Genomic DNA, 20,538 nt, shown 5'->3' with positions numbered 1-20,538 from the left:
ACATGTACGGTCGGCCTCAGAATTCGAGTAGCGATTCCGCGAAACTATTGCATCAAAAGCCTGTCGAACTCATGACTTTTCTTTTCTGGTGCTGTAAATTGGCATAGGCAGCAGTAAAAATTTAATAATGATAATATAGTACAGGAGCAAAGGAAATTGTCATATGTTGCCATACAATTTCAATCTTTTCTGTTCCTTTTAATAATAATAATTAATGACAGATTTACAAAGTTTACGTTAACTTGAAACTCTTATGTTAACTTGAGATTATGGTATAATATAAGTAAAATTAATTCTATAAGAACTATAGTGTCGTAGAAATATTATATCGATGTCGAAAATATTGTTTTTAATAATAAGGAACATCCCTTCGAACGATCGGACCCAACCGACAGCGGAGGGTCGAAGTTGGAGGGAGAGACTAATAAAATATGTAGATTTGATGACTTGTCACATTTTTTGCGACAAATCTCAGATTCAATGTTTTTACCACTTTACCAGTGCCGCCTTTTCTTTTATTAAGAACTTGATAATGAGTTTCTGTTATTGTGCAAATGTCAGCAGCTGTTCCAAAAATTTGTATTTGGATGAGTTTGGACAATGGACCTCTCCATTTAAATACGCTTTACTAAAATTTTATTTTCTTTAAGTTAATTGCTTTATTTACCTTTTTAGGAGTCCGTGCCCGAAGGGTGCATATGGGACTCTATTACTAAACCTCAGCTGTTCGTCCGTCCGTCTGTCTGGGCTGTATCTCGTAAATCGTAAAAGGTAGACAGAATGTGTATTTCTACTGCTGCTTTAACAAAAAATAGTAAAATTTTCAAAATGGCCACCACGAAAATTAAAAATAAAATAAAAGTGTTATTTCATGTCATCGAATAGTTGAGGTGTGATTCAGCAGCCTAAGCACAATCAGGGTATCGACGCTGTCTCGCGGCATTGCGATCGTTATAGTACCTACCTATGGCAAAAGCAGTAAAAATGGACCAATAAAAATGACGTAAGCAATTTGATTTGTCATTCAGATTCCTACATCAATGCAATGGTCTCATCTTATCGCGTGGCTATCGTTTTGGTCGCGTGTTATAATTATTATCTTTTATAACATAAATTTTATATACCAAAACATACATACAAGGAAATGTGAAATGTAAGTTGTCAGATGTTGGAAAAGGCCAAGTGCCCACCAGACCATAACTAATCGCTGATAGAGTGGGTAAGCGGTGGCTACCGACTGAAACTATTGATTCGTTTCAAGGCCTTTCATGCAGGAATATGGAAGAAATATAATATCTACTAATCTCTATAACGTATAAGTATTTAAATATTATGCTTTTGAAGATTAATTATTTTCTAAGTGTCTGCCAATACATGAGGTGATTTTTAATACTATTCTAAAGAAAATATATAAAAAATTAGACTTTATACTTTGAAATAAGATTTTTTTGATGCTTATTACCTGTTTTCTCCCAAAGCTACCATGATCCAAACTTTATACTTGCTGACCGTTATTCTCTGTGCTGGGGTCAATACGCAGAGAAACTTTCAGCTTTTATAGGATTCGATTTCTTTTATAATGAAAGAAAAGGCTTCATGCTGAGTATTCAGGCGTTAGTAAGCTCGAAGCACCCACCTGGATGAAAGTAGGGCGCTCCTAAAAAGTGGGTGCCGTCAATTTAAAATAAACGTCTATCCATACTTAAGCGTTAGCTCCAATCTATCGTCGGTTCACCAACAAAGAATCGGGCAGCCCCATTATGGTAATGAAAGTGACTCCCGTTTGTCTTAAAGTCGTAGCTCAATTTGCAAGGCGAGAGATAAACGCTGTTAAACTGTCGAAGTTCGTGACAAAGCCTGAATAATGCAGATTACACCGAGAAAAATACGGCCGCAGTCAAATCTACATATTTTATTGGTCCCTTCGTCGTATCCTTTATTTCTATCACCGTTCAAAGGACGCGATGGCTGCCCGCGAGTCGCGCTCCCGTGAAATTATGTATTTGCTTTCATATTAAATTTTTGTTTATTAGATGAAAGTATTTGTTGGTATAGCCAGCCCAATGACTTCCGTGTAGTACAAGAGTAGGTACCTACCTACGGTCGGCCTCGAAATTCGAGAAGCAATTCCGCGAAACTTTTGCATCAAAAACCTATCGCATTTATGACCTTTTTAACCAAGGCCACCACCCAAAAAGAGGGGTGTTATAAATTTGACGTGTGTATCTGTTTATCTGTGTATCTGTCTGTGGCATTGTAGCTCCTCAACTAATGAACCGTTTTAGTTTTTTTTTTTTTGTTTGAAAGGTGGCTTGATCGAGAGTATTCTTAGCTATACTCCAAGAAAATCGGTTCTGCCGTTTGAAAGTTATCAGCTCTTTTCTAGTTTTCTTATAGAGGTTTTTGTGTCGGGGGTTTTTTAAATATTGAGTTATTGATTCAAATATCAAAATCTCACAACCGTATGTTTTATATTTCATATAGAATTTATCACACTAATATTATAAAGCCGAAAGTTTGTATGTGTGTGTGTGTGTGTGTGTGTATGTTTGTTACTCCTTCACGCAAAAACTACTGGACGGATTTCGCTGAAATTTGGAATGGAGATAGATAATATCCTGGATTAGCACATAGGCTACTTTTTATCCCGGAAAATCAAAGAGTTCCCAAGGGATTTCGAAAAACCTAAATCCACGCGGGCGAAGTCGCGGGCATCGGCTAGTAAATTATATTATTGTTATGTGATTTACTGCAACTAACAATATTTCACAAATTCACATTATCGAAAGTAATTAACATTGAAATCGGTTTACCCAATAGTACAAATATATTTGGGATCTATTTGCTTATTTACGTTTGATTTCACCGACCTGTGCCTCCCTGGACCCTTTCAATGTAGTTAAATTTTACGAGTAATTCACTTCAAAGGCATAGGTGTGTAGATATAGGTCTATATTATTACATTCGTATTATATGGATTTAATTGTAGCTTCTGAAAAAATGTGAGGTTTCAAAATGTACTAAGTGTAAATGTATTTAAAAATCGCTTGATTTATTATTTATCAGACCTTTTCTTTTCATTTGTTTCTATTTCTTCATCTGATATGATATCTACTCTCTTTTATATTATAGAATTACTAGATTATGCCCCACGACTTCGTCCGCGTAGAGTAAACCAGTTTCAAATCCCTCCTGGGTTGAATTTTCAAAAATCTTTTCTTAGCGGATGTCTATGTTATAATATATTCTATCTGCACAGCTTTCAGCTGATCCGGCCAGTAGTTGGAGCTGTGCATTGATAGATACCTTAGACTTAGATTGAGACTTACCTATATTAAGATTTTTGATTTTATAGACGGAAATTTATAAATAAAATGTAAAGATAAATCTCAAGAAGAATAGTAGGTATAGTCGTTATCTATACCTACTCGTGGATGATTATTCAAAATTTTATAATCAGTTTTTAACCCCCGACCCAAAGGAGGGGTGTTATAAGTTTGACGTGTGTATCTGTGTATCTGTCTGTAGCATCGTAGCTACAGACAGATACAAGTTTAATTTAGTAATGAACCAATTTTAATTTAGTTTTTTTTTGTTTGAAAGGTGGATTGATCGATAGTGTTCTTAGCTATAATCCAAGAAAATCGGTTCAGCCGTTTGAAAGTTATCAGCTCTTTTCTAATTACTGTAACCTTCACTTGTCGGAGGTGTTAAATTTTTTTAATTTACAGTTGTATACTGGTTCATTTCATTAGGTATACATATACCAATTTGACATGTTTGCAATATTATATCCATCAATTTCAAGGAACTTTTGGAATTAAGTAATATAACTACACTCTTAGTGATACCTACGTCATTCACCTTTAAACACGTACTGATCCGCTTTAATGATACTTTAAACTTGAAAAGGCCAAGGACTTCAAAGTTGTTATTCGATTGACTTTTAACATGACTTTGACGAAGGTTCAGAGCCGACCTAATTTGGTTGAAGGGTTACCTGTTTAATCGCTGGACTAACTTGTCGCGTTAACGTTAATCTAATTCGGGAGCCAAAACGAAAATAAATGGACCATTCAAATGTGGCTCAATGAATAATGTGACGTGGTTTATAGGTTTTACTCTCATTTCAACAGATTGTACCCTTTGCCGCATTTAATTAAATCAGTATTTTACACAATAAAGTCTTTATACATTCAATTTCTATACAAAAATCTTTTATACGATACGTTTTCAACACCAGCAAGCTCGTAGTAGTAAAATTCGGCATATTAATTTCTAAGTAATTAATGTGAAAGTGTGTCTGTCTGTCTGTTCATTTTGCATGGCCCATTTGTTTAACCAATTTTGACGGATTCAGAGATAGCTTGCGTCCCGCGGACGGATCTTATAGGCTACTTTTTATGCCGGAAATTCAAAGAGATTTTAAAAGCCTAAAACCACGCAGATGAAGTAACGGGCAATATCTAGTTATTTGTATAAGAAAAGAAAATGTTTTTAGTATCATTACGTTTTTTGTTGATTTGCCAACATTTTGAAAAACGTCAGGCCTCCTTTGTAAATATTCAACGCAAGTAGCCTTTTATTTCTCCATGCGAGTATACAGCGGACAGCAATTTAAGGCTAAAAGGTATTTCGCAATTCGATGTACTTTTTTGCTGCCTTTTCATCTTTTAATAGGATTTACTTAATATTCATAACAATATTATAAACATTTCAAAGGGATTCTTCCGAAGGTTTTGGCGGTATCATTCTTCAACGCGCGCCTGCTGTCCACATTTTTCTTTATCTTCACAATCTCCTCTCAAAGGACGTCAAATGCTCAAGGGCATTTATTTATCCGATTATTTCTTTTCCAGAAAGTCAGTAGGAGTATTATTAAGATTCTAATATCGTGTTTTTCCTTATAATATTTTTATCACACGACTGCCAAAAAAAGTGTATGTGAGTATCTTTATTCCACCATAACTTCTGTCTGAAAATATTTGGATGTACCTACTCACGGCATTTAAAAATCCTAAATCCACTTGAACGAAGGCTCTGATGTCATCGGTTTGGCACAGCCTTCTAGCCTCTTAGTATACCAAGCGACAATTCAAGCGACAGAGAAACAATTTTACTCTAATATTTCAGCGTTTATTAAGGGCTCTCTCCGTCACTCGTTTCATACAATCGTAGTTCCAATTTCATTTGAATATTAAGCAACCAAAGTCCATGAAATTTTGCAGACATATTCTAGAAACTAATCTATGTCTGTGGTTTTCCAGATTTCTGTTAAAATATTCGGTTTCAAAGTTACGCGGTCTTAAAAATTTTCATACAAATCTTTGAGCCCATGTAATTTTAAAACTACATATTTTTAGAAAAATCTAAAACACCACAGACACAGATATTAGTTTCTAGAATATGTCTGCAAAATTTCATGGACTTTGGTTGCTTAGTATTCAAATGAAATTGGAACTACGATTGTATGAAACGAGTGACGGAGAGATCATTTTAGTCCCTCGGGCCTTCACGTGTCTTAGTGTTTTAGTTTTCAATTTTATCTTGTTTAAAGTTATTGTAATGCAGACGTGACTCTTTTTTCTGTAGTCTATATTTCTATCTATCTGCGCTTTTGTAATTGGGTCACTTTTAAAGGTTGTTATGTCTAGCTGTGGATGCAAATAATTCCTTCTATATCTTGCACAAGTTTATTAAACTTTTCCATTTAGTTCTAGTGAGTAACTTTTTATTAGGGACTTATGTTTCACTCAAATTAAAATTGAAGTGCTTTTAGGGCCGGGGTTCCTATTTGGTAATCTATGTTGTACTGTTACCAATTCTGCTGTACACATTCTCTAAACCTAAACTAAAGTGTTATGTCTAAATCTGGTGCCATCATTTTCCTCAGGGAGCATTATGAAAGGGATAGCAATTAGCAATGTATTTACACTTGTGATTTTAGTTTAGAGATTGTGTATAACAATCGCAAATCTGAAACGCAGTTGACGACGATACATGGCACATACATACAACATAACCTGCCAATTTGGAACAGATCGAAAAATAAACAATTTCATTTCATTTGTAAACAGAATTAGCCATACCTATTATTATATACTTTGTGCGTGTGATATATAGTCTTAAGCTTTCTTTTTAAATTCAGACCCAAAGAACTTCGAACAAAATAAATCTTTGTAATATTTAACACGTGAAGGCCTGAGGGACTGTAAAGAGCAGAAAATACTTTTTAAATAAATTTTCTGCCCGTATTTTGTATCTTTCTGGCATAATGGTTTTCTGTTCAATTTTCGGTAAAGCTCGGTCTTGGGTTAGATGCTATTAGCCCAGCTATAAATAAGGTCTTACATGTTTCAAAGGATTAAGTATTAGCTTGTACTGCTCTGATGAAGGTTCATGGCGATTAAGCGTAGATTTTATTTTCACAAGGCCTTTGTTAAAATTATTTAAATATCAATATTTACTAACGGTAGAAATATATTAAAAATATGTTTTAATCATATATTTTACTGTCGTAAAAGCGTGCCTACCTACCTAATGATATATTTACTAAGCGGTTATGTGATACTGACCATCCAACTTTTGAAAACCATGGTAGGATTGCTTATATTCAAATTCAAATTCAAATTATTTTTATTCAATTAAACTTTTACAAGTGCTTTTGAATCGTCAAAATAATCTACCAATTATGATAGCATATTATGATAGCAAGGAATATACTACTCCCTAAAGATATCTGGTACAATTTTCAAACCTAATAATAAATGGCTCATTGGATAGATACGAGGCAATTTCCGTTTAGCATGTGAATTTGTGTTATTGTTATGTCCTGCAATTAGCTATGGTAAAAAAAAACTAAACGATATTAATAATACATATGTATAAACAGTCTACTTTTTCCATCTTTTTGTTGTGCGCTTCCTGCTGTGCAAGTAGTAAGTAAATCATACCTAAGAACTACCTATATTTTCTACAATCGGATACAATAACCCAAATACGAAAGCTTGAAAGCTAATCTATTCTCGGACTCGAATTATCAGATCGAGTTAACAGAATTCGGAATATTATGCTGTCGGATGCATAGTCTGAATACAACTGATTTGAAATTCGATCTAACTTTGTATCGAAAGGGATAGAACACCCAAGTAATCATCTTACACAATAGTTATAACGAATATTATAAATTGTAGAAGTTTGAATTTTTCGACGTTTTGTTTCTCCTTCACAACGATTTGGCTGAAAGGAATGAATATAACATGATCTTAGATTCAGGAACTATATACCAACAATATTATATACCACTGACGCCCGCGACTTCGTCCACGTGGATTTAGGTTTTTCGAAATCCCGTGGGAACTCTTTGATTTTCCGGGATAAAAAGTAGCCTATGATATTATCCATCTCCATTCTGAATTTCAGCCAAATCCGTTCTGTAGTTTCTGCGTGAATGAGTAACAAACATACACACACACACATACATACACACATACACAAACTTTCGCCTTTATAATATTAGTGTGATAAATCATAAATTAACTTTTTATCGAGGAAAATTAGTTCCTGTGTAATTAAAACCTTTATCCACGCAGATGAACTCGTGGGCACCATTTATCACACTAATAGTATAAAGGCGAAAGTTTGTTTGTATGTGTGTATGTGTGTGTGCAAAAACTACAGGATGGATTTGGCTGAAACTCGGAATGGAGATAGATAATATCCTGGATTAGCACATAGGCTACTTTTTATCCCGGAAAACCAAAGAGTTCCCACGGGATTTCGAAAAACCTTAATCCACGCGGACGAAGTCGCGGGCGTCAGCTAGTTAAATATATAAATATTAAAAAAACTCATTTTGGGATCCGGCTGCGTGATATTCTGAAAAGCTGTAGGTATACTTAACTACCTACTTTTGTTAAAAGCGGTTATATTATACTAAAGAGTAGATTTTTTTGACTAATGTATTAATAACCCGCAAAAATTGCTTGATTGATAGAAAAAACGCATGTTCTAAGTAAGTTTGCTCCATACTTATGAGAAGGACCGAACTAAAACCTTGGAAAATCTCAATCAGTATTTGAAAGTCTCCACTGTTTTAGCGATTAAGTACTCAAAAACAGTACTTTTTGGGAATTAACCGTTTTTTAGGAAAAGAACGTCATTATTCAAGTCTACAATCTACATGTACTTATGATAATTTAATCCGGGATCTAATATACAAATTCAATGATAGTTAGAACAGTAGTTACTTATGTACTTAATATGACTAAAACAATTTTATTTTACGAACTGCAAAAGTTCAATCTCAATCAGCCCTTGTTAGATACACGCACTAGCATAATATAAACAGACAACCATAACAATATTAGGTATAATAGTAGAGAGAAAAGATAAGAGGCAATTAAAATCAGGATTATTAAAATATTTCGGTAATCGTCACAGAAGTAGGTATAGGTATAGCAGCGAGAAAATTAATCAAATTCAAACTCAAGTGCGCTCCATAATATTCAAGGCTGCGAAATCTCGCGATGGCCGATTGTCGCCAGATTCAGCCGATTAACCGTATTCATAGCCTTTACGTTTTGACGGCGACGTCAGATGCAACAGGACGGCAGAAGGCCGCGGCGCATGCGGGAACGGGGCGCGGGGCGCGGGCGGCGTGCAGCCTCCACGCTCGTTGGTAATGAATCGCCGGTACCCGCGGGTCGCGCTGTGTTCCAGCGAACTATAAGCGCTGGCAAAAAAGTTGAGAACCGCTGTCTCCCTCACGCCTCGAGCCACGAGCTACGACCGCGGGTGTTGCAGGCGCCGTCGATTCCGAGGTAAGAATTGCTGTTCGATTCACCCCCATAACCCTTGAGCACCACCGAAAGTTGTGATTAAGTTGCTTTGTTAGTAAACATTCGTTCACATTTTTTTGATTACCTACCTATTAAGACTAACTTTGTTTTTTTATTAAGTTTACATTTTAAATTATAAGATAATATTACAGTTTTTACATGACTACCCAAAAAAGGAGTGTATTGTTTCTAGGGTTCATTGTATTGTGTATGTAAACTTTTTTTAATTCCATCATAACTTCTAAATGCTCAACTGAACAGATTTGGATGTATGGGGTATCGTCAGAATGCTTACTCATTTCGAGTCACACAGGAATCAGGATATCAATTTTGAAAAAAAAAAAAAAAAAAATTTACAGGGCACTCGTGTTTTTGATTTTTTATAATTCAGTAGGTATTTTTTGTTAAATGAATAAGAGAAAAGGAAGAACAATAATCTTTTTTTGCGAAAATAATGTTTACAAAAACTTAGCTTGACTATATTTTTGTGTACCCTCTCTCTCTCTATTATAATAACACTAAAAGTGATTTTTTTCAATACAGGTACCTGTTGTAAAGGAAAATTGAATTGTCATTCACCTCTGAACGTTACAGGGTAGTTAAAAGGTTCTTTCAGAGGGCTTCACAAAATGATTGTAACAAATTTGTGTGGTGGTTATTGTTCGCGGTTACAATAGATCTGTCAATGCTTCAGTTGAGATGAATGAAGTGCCGATGAGCAACAAAAACCCTCCACTCACTCGTGCGACAGTTTTATGCAAAAAAACTGGCCAAGTGCGAGTCAGACTCGTGCACCGAGGGTTCCATACTCGGGTATTTATTCCGACATTTAGTACGATAAATCAACAGCTTATTATGCTTAAAAATAAATTAAATCTGTTTCAGAATGTACAGGTAAAGTCCTTTCATATGATACCCCACTTAGTTTAGTTATTTTAGGATTTCGTGACAATCAAGACAGACGGACAGACGGACAGACGGACACACACACAAAGTGATCCTATAGGGGTTCCGTTTTTCCCTTTGAGGTACGGACCCCTATAAATAAGCAACAAATGACATTCAATTTTATAATTTTACGCTGGGGTCCAGAAACTTTGTTCTGAACTGGTACGAAATGACCCAAATGACTTCCCAAATTCTGGCACCCTTTACACTGGTAGCCATGACCAACCCGATTCAGATTAGCTTGAACTTTTCTAAAGTTGAGCGCATTTGTCATCGTTATTTAGCACTTGGTTGTACGATTTCCATCAGCATCCGAATGCTGGTAAATGTCAGTAAACTATTTACCATAGATTATTATAATTAGAGCTAGAGCACATTATCTACATAGACCTTAGAGTACTTCAAAGATGTACTCCTATAGTAATCACGAAATTTTCCGGTGCTCTATGCACGAAATTTTCCGGTATTTACTCTATAGAAACGTTTGGTCTTCCCGTAGGACGTAAGAGACACCCTACGGGTAGCGATATCTAGCGATTTTGGGCGAGATGTTTACTCTCTAATACCCTATTAGCTTCTAATTGAAGTTTAACACTTGACCACAGTCACACCTGATGTAAAGTAATGGTATGGTCTAAGATGGGACGTGTTAATCTAGAAGTAATACCTCAACGTCAGCCATAAACATAGTCGAGTAAAATTCTGATGACTCTATATTTACGTTAGCCTTTTTAGCGTAGAGTCGTTCAAGGTTGTTTATTACCATATACCAAGCAATAATACGCACTCCAGGATTGAACATAGGAAGCATAATACTTGGTCTGTCAAACTAAACAGTTTATCTGTTTATCATCTGCAGATCTAGAATGTGATGATTGTAATCACCTTATATTAACTGACATTTGCTTACTATATTTGGCAAATGCACAATTTTAGCAAGAATACTACAAATTCAGCCAATTACAACATTTGCAATTTTTTTTACTAGGGTGCTACAGTAGGTATAGTGATGCGAATATAAAGATGAATTCAGGTAATAATATTCTAGCTCTATGATTCACGTTCATTTGTGGTTCGAAAAAATCTTAATTAACATTAGCCTGGGTCCTATCGGTGGCCTAGTTACGTTACCGCCTTCCACCGATCCACCTTTGCCGATAAATTTCCATGAAATGGGTTATCAAATGAAATGCTATTTCACGAGCAATGTTAGAATAATTACGTTTATACAGCTGCGTAATATTATTGTTTGTGTTCTCGGATGGAACTCTAAAATTTCCACGGGTCATGGATATTCAATCAAAATTGGAATCGGTTCATCTTCAGGGACTTACTTACTTTGCCGTATCTACATTCTACACATCATTAATAAAAACTTGGACTCAGGGACCGAATTACTGGTATTTTTTTCTCCTTCATTCAGCTTCACTTACTCGTTTTTACGTAACTAATTTTCGTTTCGCTATAATTGTAAGCAGTTCACTTCGCTCGCCACTTCAACCCTTCACTCCATTCGGCTTCGTAGGTTTGCTTGATTCAGCAATTTTGTGTGCTCCAGGCTTCGCGCTTTGCAAAATGCTCAAGAGATAAGATAGACAAGATTGTGTGGAGTCGGGGTGGTCAGTTTTAGTTCTTGACCGTATTCGACACATTATTTACATAATGACGATATTTTACTTTTGTGAAGTACCGATTTTCTTCACTATAACAGTTTATCCTTAGATTGCAAATTGCCTAGGAAATCGACGACAAAAAAACTTTTCGTACTTTAGCGGTCTCAGAGTTGGGATTTACGAGTAAATGTCAATTCTAAACGGTTTACGCGCTTCACCGGTAACACCTATTCTAGTTGAAGAATTTTTGAGTTAGAAATCTACTTTCTAGACTGTAATACGACTAAAATAATCCTGTGTTCTGTATTCGGTCAATTGAATCAAAATTCAATAGCAGACAAAAGCCTAGAGGCTTTTCGCTGTGATACCATTGACCGGAACAACAGTACTATAGTGCAATAACCGTTGAGCCAACCTCAAGCTAAATGTACGAATAGTTTCTACAAAGAGTACTCTTGCAAACAAGGGAATTTCATAAACTTTTAGAACCGTAAATCCATACAATTAACAATGTTATAAGTGTTTCTGTCTGTCTGCTAAGTTTCACGTCCTATCCATTAAACCAATTTTAAGTGCAGGGATAGCTTGTATCCCGCGGAAGGGTTTTTATCTCGGAAATTCAAGAATTTCCAGGGGAAAAGAATTTTTCCCGAAAAGAATTTTCCAGAAAAGAATTTTCCAGAAAAGAATTTTTAAAAACTAAACTTAAGCGGACAAAGTCGTGTGCATCATCAATTATATTCTTGGTAATATTCCTTTGCTGGCTAGTACCTGAAAATGATTATCTAAAAAACCAAGTTGACGAAGGATAGGTGATTTTCTAGGTTAGCACATTGTCACCGTCAGTGGTAGTGGTCACCATGTAAAGAAACATCGTTGGTCTCCAGAAAGTCAAAAGGTTTTCCAGTGAAAACTGCATCTTGGTTATCAGTATGGCACGCTCCAACTAGATGGATGGCATCGATCGGATGTGAAAGCCGAGGAAAGAAAGTGTTTACGCTACTTAAAATACGTTTACATAATAATATTGTGTCCAACAGTGGCCATACAACAGTAAAAGCTGGTAATGATAATATGGCAGTAATCTTGTGAACAAGGGAATTATAAATTCTGCAGTGCAGACATATTCTAGAAACTAATATCTATGTTTGTGGTTTTCCAGATTTCTGTTAAAATATTCGGTTTCAAAGTTACGCGGTCTTAAAAATTCACATACAAATCTTTGAGCGCCTGTAATTTTGAAACTACATCTTTTTAGAAAATTCTTAAACACCACAGGCACAGATATTAGTTTCTAGAATATGTCTGCAAAATTTCATGAACTTTGGTTGCTTAATATTCAAATGAAATTGAAACTACGATTGTATGGAGTAAGTGACGGAGAGAGCCCTGTTAAGAATTAGGTGCGCTTTTGTCATCGCTATCTTAATTCACCGAACAAAATTCTCTTTTATTATGAAATCTATTTCATAATAAAAGAGAATTTTGTTCGGCTGAAACTATGAAAACGGGGTTCGCCTTAAAGGACATAACTGCTTTTGATTTTTTTAACAATACCGTCTCTATCGCTAGACTATTTAATTAAGATAGCGATGACAAAAGCGCACCTAATTCTTAACAGGGCTCTCTCCGTCACTTACTCCATACAATCGTAGTTTCAATTTCATTTGGCAACCAAAGTTCATGAAATTTTGCAGACATATTCTAGAAACTAATATCTGTGCCTGTGGTGTTTTAGAATTTTCTAAAAAGATGCAGTTTCAAAATTACAGGCGCTCAAAGATTTGTATGTGAATTTTTAAGACCGCGTAACTTTGAAACCGAATATTTTAACAGAAATCTGGAAAACCACAGGCATAGATATTAGTTTCTAGAATATGTCTGCAAAATTTCATGGACTTTGGTTGCTTAATATTTAAATGAAATTGGAACTACGTTTGTATGGAGCGAGTGACGGAGAAAAGCCTCTTAATTTAAAACAAATTTTAAGTTTACTTTAGAAATGCTGTCTTGATTTGACTGACAATTCTCTATTGTAGTACATCTTGTTAAAACTTAGCTGTAGCGGATGTAAAATAAAACTAAATTGCTAGTGGGTGCTTATTAGTAGCTGTAAAAGGGTCATATATTTTTGAAAGCATTTTTCATGAAATTATTTGTCTTTATTTTACTCCTTTATTTAAGTTCATCTACTTGAGTAGAAGCTGCAATTTTAAGCCATTTACTAGCTAAACTCTTTAGCGGTGACGAGATGTATGGATCTTTTGCTTTTAGTATAGGATAAGTTTGTTACTTTTTGAAAAGGAACTATATTATTCTTAATAGGGTACAATACAAAATTTTCCCTGTATTTTTGACAGGAATCTTTAGAAAATACCGAGCCTCCGAAGTTTAAATTTACTACATCATGATATCTTGCATATTTATCATAGTATTATTGTTTCAGACATTCAGAAATTTCTTCATTCTATCAGTTTAGATTACATTTTAGGTATAAATGAAACTTCGTCTGTGCCATTAGCTTTTAAAACAAAGTCTTAGAGAAAGCTTTCTTGATAAGCTTCAATGTTCAAAGAAAGCTATGTAGAGATGCACCGTTTAATCTGATAAAACTAAAGGTGAATTGTTCAAAGTGTAAATAATATACAAGTATGTACCAATAGCATGCTCTTTTGTTTGTAATAAAAATAAACTTAGTATGAATATTACCGTTTTCAAGCGGGCAGTAAACATGAATATGCGAAAAACTGAAGTTAATAATGGCAACTTTTATATTCGCAATGTTCGCAGGAGGATTTTATTGAGGCGAATGTAAAATTTATTTCAATAATTCCATGGTATATGTGACTCTGAGCTGATGCTATATATCAGTGGTAAGTTATACCAACACCAGCAGACATCTGATATTTAATGTTATGTAAATTTTATGAACATTTGTCACCCTCAAGAGCGTCTGTCTGCTGACTGGGATAGACTTCAAAACACTTGCGAATGGCTTTATACTTACGATAGGTTTGTTCACGCTACATTGAGTTTTAGTAGTGCTAACCGTTCTTAGTGGTGATGGTGTTTAATCGCAAAGTGCAATAGCGTGATCGGAAAGTAATGAAGCTTGTCTACGTGTGGCTTATACCGACTTTAAATTGTAATTCGGAGTAGGTACTACTCATATCGTAGACAAAGTCGATTAACTCGCTATTCGGTAGGTATATAATGCAAGTACGTATCTCCCGCGTGCTTCAGTATGACGTACTTATTAGGTATGTATAGTTCCTTATTGGTATAAGCACTGCGTGACCCAAATTCACACTACAGTACCCTAATGCTTATCTGTGTCTACTTTAAAGTTATTTAAATATTCCTGCTATATTTTTAACCCCTGACCCAAAAAGAGGGGTGTTACCACCGATGAACAGGTATACATTATATTATAACGTTTTTTTCTTCTTATCATCTAAGCTTTGCAACCCAATAGAACTCTATGACGCTCGAGTTAATCCCCATTTAGCATCGTGGGCTCCCCTACTATAAGTGTGTATCTGTGTATCTGTCTGTGGCATCGTAGCTCCTAAACGAATGAACCGATTTTAATTTAGTTTTTTTTTAGCTTGAAAGGTGGCTTGATCGAGAATGTTCTTAGCTATAATCGAAGAAAATCGGTTCAGCCTTTGAAAGTTATCAGCTCTTTTCTAGTTTTCTTATAGAGGTTTTTGTGTTGGGGGTTTTTAAAATTTTGAGTTATTGTATTATTATTATTGAGAATTTGTACCTAATTAGTTTTTCTAGAGCATTTCGTAGATATTCAAACTAAAGAGTATTAAAGTTGGGTTTATATTTTTTTGTATTATATAACCTACATCCTCAAAATATAGCTCATCAGAGTTTGTACAATGTACAAGTTCAGAATTGCAGTAAGTAATTTGTTTGGACTGCAGCCGCTTTTAAGCTCCAGTAACGTCTCTTTGTCTAGCAGAGCAAGCATTTTAATTATGGAAAATTTTAAAGATAACGTTGTACTCATTTTTGTAGATTTTAGTTAAATGCCAACCGTCTGGTGTAGTGGTCAAATTGACAAAAGGAAAATATAGATATAAGTACCTACAGTGCCTGGCAAACAACTTGATTATTGACGCGATTGGCTGGCGAACGGCGGGTGCACGCGATTGGTCGAATAGTCGGCGCGGGTGCATGCGATTGGTTAATACGTCGACTTTCGCATCCCGGATTCGCCAACTTTCTCCCACTAAACTGCTCCAGGTCCATGTTGTTTGCCGGGCACTATATTGAGGAAGATGAAGGAACTGTAGGAAGATGATCACATTATACTGCGGAGTGTGCGTAGCGAGGCCGGTGCTGCCCTCCGAATCTGCAGAGACTTATCTGAGTGCAGACTTCTTTCATGTAGTTCCTCATACCTGTATATATATTTCAAGTAGAGCTAATAACTGGTATACAAGTATTTCCATTATTTCCATAAGTTACTTATTTATATCTGTGTAAAAGGTTCTCTGTAATTTTATGTTTCCATTTACAGCATCCATTAACTTATTATTAAGAAGCGCAATTTGTTAATGAAAACCGTTATCAGGAATCCGGTTTAAGATAAGTATTAAAAGCTGATAAAACAGTATTTAAGACTTATAAATTCAGCGATCATTTCCGACTAAGCTGAAATTAACATGAATTTTCATTAACTCATTATCATTTATATATAAGTTAAACTTTTTGTCGAGTTTTCTAGATGGATGAAGCGTGTAACTTGCGCGTGGTTTGTTTGCTCTTAGTAGAGTCAATTGGGCATTAAAAGTGATAGCTTTTAGTGTCTGAAGTCAAGCTGTTCGATTGTACACCAATCTCTAAAGAAAATTTAAGTAATATAGGAAGGTATAAATGAAGTGCCATTTTTTCCGCTTTGCAAAACGGATAGTGCTTATTTGAGACTTATTACTTCAGTTTCGTTAAAAGATTTTTTCGACACATTAGGCACCAATATCCTCTTTCAAATACTAAGCCAACGAAGTACATAAATAAACAATTTTATGCAAAAGATATTTTTAATCGTAAAGATACTTTCAAAGTCCAAATTACATTTAAATTAATAAAGCATTGAAAGAAAATTTCGTATTGTTTAAATTTTTGTGAGGAGAAATACTCGTGAAAGAATTCACAGCCTGAGGATGATTTCATAAATGTTTGAATTGCCAATTTCGGGCCGAAACACGAAAAAGAACAGTGAATAAGAGTTTGTTTCAAAAAATACCGCAAACATGAAATAGCACTACCGAACATCTATACAATGTGGAAACAACACGATTTAATCTTGAAATCCCGCCTAAAAGCAGGACTATAGCATTTGCCCGGAATGTTTCGGATGTTGAACTTGGTCGGCCTGTGTGTACTGTGTACTATGTAACAAGCAGTATTACTTGTGGACTATTGCGTCCTACATACGCAAATACTGCCTAAAAGCCTATTTGTTGTACTTAATTAACATTTGACGACTCTGTAGCCAAAAGATGTGAATACATCCATATGTATAAGTCTTGGCTTTAACTTTTAGTTGGAGAAAATATATACAAAGTATATCTCATCTACAAAATCAATAGAATTTGTTTAAAATTCTTAAAAAAATAATATTCCATTTTTTTAGAAGTACTTTTGAATCGTTAAAAGTATCTACCACTGGTTCGGAATGCCTTTCCTACTGAGAAGAACCAGCAAGAAAGTTAGGCTTAGAATGAAATTATATTTCTTCATCAAACGGATTATTAAGTTAAAGACAAAAATAATAGGAGGAATTCCTTCCGGGCTCAAGTGAAGATGGTATTTACTAATAAAACTTCAATAAGTGTACACGGGATGGGTATTAGCGCTGTGAATTTTCCTCCTTGTGTTAATAATAACTCAGACATTTTCCAATACATGCCCCTATGAGAGGCCCCTACGGCAAAGCTTCTTCCCTATATCGCAACATATATTCACAAGCTTCCGAACTATATACATGTATAATGTATATAAAAGGATATGTGAGCAAAATGTGTCTATTAACATCATTATCACATAAAGCAAACTTTCTTAACCTGGGGTCCCACGGAGAGGTCCATGGAATAAGTGCTGGGTATCCATGTCAGTTAGAAATAATGTTGTGTGATGTAAACAAATCATGATTAAGTTCAGCATAAATGCATCACAGTTATGTGCGTAGAATGCAGGTTGCTATTTTTCAGATGAAACTACCAATAATCCATACTAATATTATAAATGCGAAAGTGTGTCTGTCTGTCTGTCTGTCTGTCTGTCTGCTACGTTTTCACGGCCCAACCGCTGAACCGATTTGAATGAAATTTGGTACAGACATGGGATACATCCTGGGGAAGGACATAGGCTACTTTTTACCCCGGAAAATCAAAGAGTTTCCATGGGATTTTAAAAAACCGAAACCCCCCCGGGCGAAGCCGCGGGCATACTCTAGTTACTAATAATATTAATAAGTACTAAACAGCTTTCATTCAAGTCTTCAAGGTAGGTATGAAATACGAAAAGTCTGGAATGAAAATGGTATAAGGAGTATGAAAACGTGATACGGGATTTCTCCAAACGTAAGAACAATGATTAGGTCCATTGTGTTCCGAACAAACAGTGTCAACAGAAATAAAGGACGAGTCTGGGTTTCACCGCGGACCTATTATTAAGCTCCTAAATATACCGTTATACTACTGGTACCTACAACTGGAAAAACGAGAAACTTACTACTAAGGGGGCGCAAATACTTTTGAAAGATTTGTTAATTTTATGGACCCTATTTTGTGTAATTCCTAGAGCGTGATGAAGTAGATATTTATTGGCAGGTTACGATGGTAAAATTAAAAAAAAAAGTGCCGAATTAGTAAGCGGCACTCCCAATATGATCCACCTACTAGCTGATGCCCGCGACTTCGTCTGCGTGGATTAAGTTTTTGAAAATCCCGTGGGAATCTGAGTTTTCGGGATAAAAAGTAGCCTATGTCAATCTTCAGGTCTTAAACTATACCCATGCAAGAAATCACGTCGATCCGTTGCTCCGTTGTGATATGATCGAAGGACAAACCAACAAACAAATAAACTGACAAACTCTCTGAAGCTCGTTACTAAAACAATAATATCCCACGATATGGGGAACTATGCTTTTTGATTTTGGTGTAGTCATTAATATTTCAATTATAAAATAGTAGATGATTTCAACCACGTGGATTTAGGTTTTTTAAATATCCGATGGGATGGGAAACTCTTAGATTTTTTGAGATAAAAAATAGTCATCTCTGTACCCATCTAAATTGGTTAGTAGACTATTAAAATGTGAAAGTTAGACAGACAGATACAATTTAGCTTTCATAAAATTGTAAAGGTTAATGATCTGGATATAATATGTAAAAATATAGGTTTGTAAATAAAATTTCAAATTGGAATTTACATGGAGTCGGGATGCTTAAACTTTTGTACATGTTTTTTTAGCTCGACCCATTTACATAAAAGAATGTGTCCCTCAAGTATATTGCTTCACAGAGGGCCGATTAGAATGTATTTTCTGAATTGTCGATAGGAAAATTGTGGAAAAACAACGTTGACGTCGGTTGGCGGAAAACAATAAATTTTCTGTATATGTTAAAGACAGGCAACCAAATTACATATGTTACAAGTGTAAATTAGAAATTTATAACACCCCCAACAAGTGAAGGTTACAGTAACTAGAAAAGAGCTGATAACTTTCAAACGGCTGAACCGATTTTCTTGGATTATAGCTAAGAACACTCTCGATTTAGCCACCTTTCAAACAAAAAAACTAAATTAAAATCGGTTCATTAGTTTAGCAGCTACGATGCCACAGACAGATACACAGATACACACGTCAAGCTTATAACACCCCTCTTTTTGGGTCGGGGGTTAAAAACTTCTTTAGATTGCTAAGTTCATAATATGTTAAACTCAGGTTGAGTACAGACAAAACATTATTACCTATATGTTAATTTTTGGAGGCAACTAATATTAGAAATTCTTTTAAGTTAAGAAGATCAGTCGAGTTCTGATCTTGTTAACTTAAAAAGAATTTCTGTAAATAAGCAATCATAAAAGCTATATTATTGTAACAAAGGTCATAACGTTGTCATTGTAAACTTTTACCTTGATTAAAATTCATTATTCCGTATGATTAAAACCGCCGCATTGTGTATTGCTGTACATAATAGACTTTACGATTGGCATTGTGTCCTTTGTTTAGGCTCTAAAAGAGCTATTGTGGTCGTCTAGACGAACCCTTATACAAACGTATCCTATATTTTAAGTATAAACAATTTAAAGACTTTTTTATACTTTACTAGCTGACGCCCGCGACTTGGTCCGCGTGGATTTAGGTTTTTCGAAATCCCGTGGGAACTCTTTGGTTTTCCGGGATAAAAAGTAGCCTATGTGCTAATCCAGGATATTATCTATCTCCATTCCGAATTTTAGCCAAATCCATCCAGTAGTTTTTGCGTGAAGGAGTAACAAACATACACACACACACACACCTACAAACTTTCGCCTTTATAATATTAGTGTGATACCTACAGTTGTGTTTTTCATTTTGTCTTTCAATGTACGATTCTAGCTAGTATCTAGTAGATACGTATTAGAACTTAGCGTGAGTAGATTTGTGAATTTTGTCAAATAATTATGTTATTTACGTACGGTTTATACAGAAGTGGCAAGTGGCGGAGACATGATGCGATCACTTTTTCGTTAGAGCGCTTGCTTGTAATGTTACAGCTCGGATTAGAGTGTTACACAGAAGAGTATGTCAAGCTGAAAATACATTGCGCATTATTAGGGTTCCGTACCTCAAAAGGAAAAATGGAACCCTTATACGATCACTTTGTTGTACTATCTGTCTGTCTGTCCGTCCGTCCGTCGTGTCTGTCAAGAATAAATTAAACTTTGTTTCAATTTTCAAAGTAAGATAATATACCAAGTGGGGTATCATAATATGAAAGGGCTTTAATAATTGTACTATACATTCTAAAACAGATTTTTATTTATTTTTAAGCATAATAGTTTTTGATTGTTCGTGCAAAATGTCGGAAAAATATCCGTGTACGGAACTGTCAGTACGCGTGTCCGACTCG

At 35.2% G+C, this 20,538-nt stretch overlaps 1 protein-coding gene across 1 annotated transcript in view; it reads left to right on the top strand.

Annotated features, from left to right (window-relative positions):
• The first annotated feature begins 8,690 nt into the window (after positions 1–8,690).
• LOC123868877 (lachesin-like) overlaps positions 8,691–20,538 on the top strand; it is a 113,947-nt gene continuing 102,099 nt past the window's right edge. Inside the window, exon 1 of the mRNA XM_045911536.1 lies at positions 8,691–8,822. The gene's annotated coding sequence lies outside the window, so the exon portion shown is untranslated. The remainder of the gene's footprint in view (positions 8,823–20,538) is intronic.

This window comes from Maniola jurtina, chromosome 10 (genome assembly GCF_905333055.1).
Source record: "Maniola jurtina chromosome 10, ilManJurt1.1, whole genome shotgun sequence".
Taxonomy (NCBI): domain Eukaryota; kingdom Metazoa; phylum Arthropoda; class Insecta; order Lepidoptera; family Nymphalidae; genus Maniola; species Maniola jurtina.
The sequence above is the reverse complement of the archived record's forward strand: the minus strand, read 5'-3'. Positions and strand labels throughout refer to the sequence as shown.